This window comes from Gekko japonicus, unplaced genomic scaffold (genome assembly GCF_001447785.1).
Source record: "Gekko japonicus isolate JY-2015 unplaced genomic scaffold, Gekko_japonicus_V1.1 scaffold689, whole genome shotgun sequence".
NCBI lineage: Eukaryota > Metazoa > Chordata > Lepidosauria > Squamata > Gekkonidae > Gekko > Gekko japonicus.
The window spans coordinates 501,019-507,279 of NW_015174862.1; the positions used below are offsets into that span (position 1 = coordinate 501,019).

At 47.7% G+C, this 6,261-nt stretch overlaps 1 protein-coding gene and 1 long non-coding RNA gene across 2 annotated transcripts in view; one reads left to right on the top strand and one right to left on the bottom strand.

Annotated features, from left to right (window-relative positions):
* The window catches only part of DGKI (diacylglycerol kinase iota), a 383,828-nt gene that overhangs the window by 70,685 nt on the left and 306,882 nt on the right, over nt 1-6,261 (top strand). The gene's annotated exons all lie outside the window — the stretch shown is intronic.
* The window catches only part of LOC107121730, a 42,387-nt gene that overhangs the window by 35,117 nt on the left and 1,009 nt on the right, over nt 1-6,261 (bottom strand). The gene's annotated exons all lie outside the window — the stretch shown is intronic.

Here is a 6,261-nt window from a genome sequence, read left to right on the forward strand (position 1 = left end):
AACAATACTGATGCACTCACACATTCAATCAAGTTTCTAAGATTTACAGTAAGAAATAAGCACTTTTGCATTATCAGGCAGGGGTGATGGTGGGCGATACTTATCTGTCTTGCAGCTTGGTTGTTCCAATGAAGAATGGAGGGGAAGAAATGGAAACAAAGGATTCACACACGACCAGAACCAGCTGGAATGTGTGGGTCTCTTGACTGCAGATTAAGAGATCAAAGTAGAGGCAAGGGTTGGGGATAGCAAGTGGGACTCAAGGGGAGTAAAAGCAGATAGGGGTTGATGCAGGGATTGCTAGCTAGGAAGGGCCAGGTGAATGGTCCTTCCCTTTTATAGGGGGTCCAAGAGATGCGTGGTACCTGTGCCAACCTCCTGACCTACCTACCTGTCAGTCCATCCCAAAAACAATCCTATTGGTTGCCCATGGGAAGGGGAGATTACCTGAAGGGGTGGCCAATATTGTAACCTAAAACCTTACTCTGAGTATGGCATCTGGACAGGTGTGAAAACCTAGGCGTCAAGATGCTCCATTGTAGTGCTGATGAAGCTGGCCAGTCTATTGATAACCAAATGTCCATATAGCAGGAAATACCAATGCAGGAACAAAGCAGGCAATGGATAGTACGTGACCACAAACAGTTCTGCAATGGGGGCTGTCTCTTCTCGAGGTTGTTGTTTTTCATTGCTCACAATAATGGAGGTGTGTGCTTCTTCACCAGGCTTGGCAACTGTGTAGCTGAAACCTTATTTACATGTAAGGCATGTGCATGCACCTTCTATGTGTGGTATCACAACAGGTGACTTAAAGTGTACACCTTTCTGAGCCTATGTGTGTGTGTACAGTCCATTGTGAGTAACAATAAATAGTCCATAAAGCAACTATCAAGCTCATTCTCTAATACAGGTATTTTCCCACCCAGAACTGGCAACCCTATGCATAAGGCAGGTTCACAGATGCTCTTCTGTTGTTCTCAATACTGATGGGCTGTTGGTTTTTATGACTGCTGGACTGAAACCAAACAGATACCCAGAGGCATCTTAGAGATGAACAGCATTTCTTCCAGAATAAGCTTTCATGAGTCAGAGCTCACTTTGCCAGACTGAGACAATTTTGTTTTCCTGACAAAGTTCATGTTGTTCAGGTTTTAATTTGCATTGTTTTCATAGAATCAGAGAATCACAGAGTTGGAAGGGGCCATACAAGCCATCTAGTCCAATCCCCCTGCTCAGTGCACAATCAGCCTAGCGCATCCCTGACAAGTTTTTGTCCAGCTGCTGCTTAAAGACTGCCAGTGAGGGGGAGCTCACCACCTCCCTAGGCAGCCGATTCCACTGTTGCACAACTCTTAATGTAACAAAAATTATCCTAATATCCAGCTGGTACCTTCCTACCTTTAATTTGAACCCATTATTGTGAGTCCTATTCTCTGCCGCCAACAGGAACACCTCCTCTAAGTGACAGCCCTTCAAATCCTTCAAGAGAGCAATCATGTTCCCCCTCAACCTCCTCTTCTCCAGACTGAACATTCCCAAGTCCCTCAGCCTTTCCTCATAGGGCTTGGTCTCCAGGCCCCCCGATCATCCTTGTTGCTCTCCTCTGTGCCCGCTCCATTCTGTCCACATCCTTTTTGAGGTGAAGCCTCCAGAACTGCACACAATACTCCAGGTGCGGCCTGACCAATGCAGTCTACAGCGGGACTACGACATCTTGTGATTTTGATGTTATGCTTTTGCTGATACACCCCAAGATTGCATTAGACTTTTTTGTTGCCACATCACACTGGCTGTTCATAGTTAACTTATGGCCCACCCATTTTACTTGTTTGATTCTCTTTAGTGGCACCATATACATTTTTTTAAATGAACAAATGTATTTCTGGTTCAAGACGTGGGAATCTTAACAGTGAAGTGTGGAGCAGACTGCACAACTTTTATTGCACAATGTAGTAGACTTCAAGAAATTGCTTATCTAAATGTATTAGTGTTGTCAGGCTGTGTCTGGCAACTGGCAAGAGTTGGGGGGGGGGGATAGGAGGTATGCCACATTGTATGCACATCACTACCGGAAAGACCTTAGCGGAAATCCTGGCAACCCTAAGATCTACTCTGTAGCTATTCTCGCTTATTTATATTCATTTAATTAAGCTGGGATTCCCCAACATGGTGCCCGTGAGTGTCAGGGCACCCACCCACACCTTTTCGGGCATCCACCAAGTGTTTTTAGAAAGTGGGCGGAGCCAGGTTGGTCATTTGCCAAGACTTTTTAAAAACACTAGTGCAGCCATCACAGCACCACTGAGTGACTGATGATACGCAACAGTAGCCATTTTGTGGGCAGCTCTGCCTCCTGCAGCAGCCATTTTGTGGGTGTGGTTTTGTGGTTGCACCCACCACACTATGTCAAAATTCTAAAGGTGCCTGCAGGCTCAAAAAAGTTGGGAACCCCTGAATTAAGTGTTTCTGTTGTTTAGAAAGTTTATATGACATCTACGAAGAGACTTGCACCAGGTGGTTCACAAAACAAAAACTGTAGCATAAATAGGGTTGCCAATCCCCAGTTAGGGGCAGGGGATCCCCCTGGTTTATAGCACCTCCTCCCATTTCAAGGCCGTTACAAAGCAGGGGGGAAGACTGGTCTGCATAGGGTACAATGGAGAATTGATCCGTAGGTATCTTGGGCTCTGGGGGGGAAAGCTGTTTTTCTGGTAGATGCACTGAATTTTCAACACGGCTGGTGGTGTCTCTCCTGAAAAAAAAAAACCCTCAAGTTTCAAAAAGATTGGGCCAGGGTGTCCAATTCTATGGGCCCCAGAAAAAGATGCCTTCAAAGGGGATTTAAAGGAAATGCAGTCCCTTTAATTACCTTTTGCAAGCTGCAGCTGAACTCCACAGGCATTTAAAGGGCTCGTGGTCCCTTTAAATGCCTTTTCCAAGATGTGGCTTCACCTGGAAGGTGTGGCTAGACCTCCCTTCTGGCGGCAGCACATCCTTGCTCCTGGCTCCACCCCCAAAGTCTCCTGGCTCCACCCCCAAAGTCCCTAGATATTTCCTGAACCGGATGTGGCTGGCAACCCTAACCATAAAATAGCAACATAAGAATGATCAGTAATAAACAAGCAAAGGGGGACAAAAGTCAGGAACATGAGACAGCATGCACTGTAGACTGTGTTTGCTGTAACTACTAGCCTACAGACAACCTGTATGTACATTGACTGAACATTTGGGGAATGCAAGCAGGCATTAGTGCATTGGCCCTGCTCCTGAGTGACTGACAAGTGGTTTGTGTAGTGAATGCACAGAGGAGGTGTCTGAGGACACATTTGGCAATCACACAGAGGATGGGGGTTCAGCCAGTGTGTTTGTGCCTGCTCTCCCTTCCCTCTCCATCAATGAGTGGATGGGTCACTTGTAGTGAGTCTGAACACGGCTGATGTCGTTCCTTAATGGGGCAATTTCCAGGTCTCCTCCTGCTCTCCTAAAACTGGCTTGATAAGAACTTTTCAGAAAGATAGCATTCAAAGCATGTTTGTACACCAAACAGATTGGAATATGTGCATGTTTGCAGTTCTGCCCACATTGGCACCACGTTCCTTGCTCCAACCCCCAGGGCCATCATCCCTCCTCTGCACTGCTTTTTCCAGCTTAAAAAAAATAAGTGATTGTTCCATTGCTATAGAAATTACCCATTTTATAAAAAGCCCAGATGAAGCCTTCTGGAGGCACAGTGTGAGCATGTGTGGAAGGGTGCTGGCTGTGGGGGAGCTGAGTCAAAGAAAGTGTGCAGAAAACTGCTGTGTGGATAATTAATTCCTGTTGTGCATGCCATAGCATTTGCAGCAACAATGAGAGCTACACAGAGAATTGTCACTGTGTGGATACAAGTCAGGAATAGGGATGGGCATGAACCGGGAAAATGCAGTTTGGTTCATGAACGGTCACAAACGTTTAAGGTTTGTGGTGTAGTAGAACACCCCCCATGTGCCAGTGAAACCAAATTTGCAGGGGGTCTCTGGCTGACTCTTTGCTACCCGCCCTCCAGTGTTTGGTGAGGATTGGATTTACGGGGTCTGAGTTATTGCTTTCGAAAGAAGGTGCTCCCATCCTCCGTTGTTTCTAATGGAGGGGGGAGGAAACAGCAAAAAAAAGGCAATAGAAGCCCAATAGAACATAATCAAAGTGCCTGAGAATCTCTGCAGTAGAAGCTGAAGGTGGGGGTATTTTTGCAAGCCCAGCAGAACCAGTGCCACTGTGGCAGTGCAAACCCAACAGGACTAAGGTCAAGTTTGAGAATCTCTGCAGTAGAAACTGAAGGGGGGCATTTTTTGCAAGCCCAGCAGAACCAGTGCAATGCACTAGTGCCCAGCAGAACCTGATGCCATTGTGGCAATGCCAGCTCAACAGGACTGATGTCTAGCACAGAATCACACTCCAAGCAAGGGGGGGATTACAAACCGATCAGAACCAGTGCAATGTATCAGCACTTCTTTTTCCTCCCCAAAGTGCACTGGTTTCAGGCATGCAATTACTGGCAAATGTTTTCCAGGAACTTCAGTTTATGTGATTGATTTGCTTTTGGCTTTCTAAAACAACTTCTCACTCATCCCCATCCAGCATGCTCCTCATACTCCGCATCTTATACTGAGAATCTCATGGCCTGAGAATGGATGTTCAGCCTAGTAAATTACCTGGAAATAAATGTGCACTGGCCTTAAAGTTCTTTTTTTACATAGGAAGGAATACAGATGTGAAACATTGCCATTGGCAGACAGTATGGATCGTCTGGATTGGCCTGGCCTGCCATTAATACTAGATGTCAGAAGTACTTTCTCCCTCTGGCCAGATCATGCCCTCAGCTCTAGAAACTAATTTCGGCAGTTTGAAGAAGGTGCAGCCTCGGTTGTGTGATACAATAACAGTATGGTTTTGTTGGGCCTCTTTGATAACCCCAAAGTGGGATGCTCTGACTAGGAAGTTTTACATCCCCAGAACCTGTTAGAATTAGAGTCTGAGTGAAAGATTTCATTAATGGGAGAATTTGGAGAGCAAGGGCAATCTCTTTGGCATCGCCTTAGTGTCTTCACATCAGGGCGATGCCCTAGGTTTCACTCCAAACTATATGGTTAAACCATAGAGTTTTGGGTGAATCATAGAGTGTCACACCAACCTGATGACATAATTGCTGGGTTTGCAATGTCACAGAGTCCCCCCCCGCCCATTTCCTCCTGCCAGTCTGTTAAAAGACAGCGAGGAATGAAAGACCCAGTCCAAGAGATGTCCAGTTAGAGGGGACTTCTACTCATTCAGTCTCTGGGGGAGGTACCAAAAGCTGTTGAAATGAACCAACCAGAAAATCGCACAGTAATGTCATTTAAAATAAAGCTGTCTCATTTCTTTTGCCTGTGCCTTTTTCTTTGATTTCCTCACCCTTATGGTGTTTGGTATGTGCCTTGGTAAGCTACTGAAGTACTGTTTGTACAATGCAGCATTATTAGAGGAGATAGCACTTTGTTTGCACCCTGGAGACTGGTATAGAAAAACCAAATTAATCAAGGGCATTGTCATGCTGCCTCACCAGCTTGTGACTAATTACTTCTGCTAGGGGACATCTTAACATTGTTGCTGCTTGTCAGGCATGTTTTGACCCCAAGTGTAAGCCTATCTATATATCTAATAGTGAGCTGGCCCCCTCTGTGCGGATCCTTAAATCCAGACATCGGGGGCACTTGGGGGGGGAGGGAGAGGTTTGTGCACACGTGGGGCAGTCCCCACGTGTGCACAAAAATCCTAAATGGTGACAAAAATTTCGGGGGGATGTTTAAATCCCCCCAAAAGTGCCAGAGCATTCCATGTGCATGCGCACGGAACGCTCTGCGACCGAGGCTGCTGCTGCCGCTTGGAAGGGAAGCGGCGAGCGGCGAGTCGGGAGGGGAGGGCAGAGCGGCGAGGGCCAATCAGCCCTCGGTTTGGAGCCGGGGTGGGGGGTGGGAAGAAAGAGAGAGAGTGAGTCGTGAGGCCCGGCGGCTCCACGGCGCGTGGGCCTCGCCTCGGAGCCTTTGGGGGGGGAAGAGAGGGAGAGAGAGAGAGACGGGGGAACAGCAGCTTCGGGCCGGGGGGGACCAGCAGTGATGGCCCAGCGGCACGCCGCTCACCCGTCGCTTCGGGCCGGGGGGGGGAACCAGCAGCGACAGCTGAGCGGCACGCGCTCACCCATCGCTTCGGGGCCGGAGGGGGGGGAACGGCGAGGAGCCGGGGGGT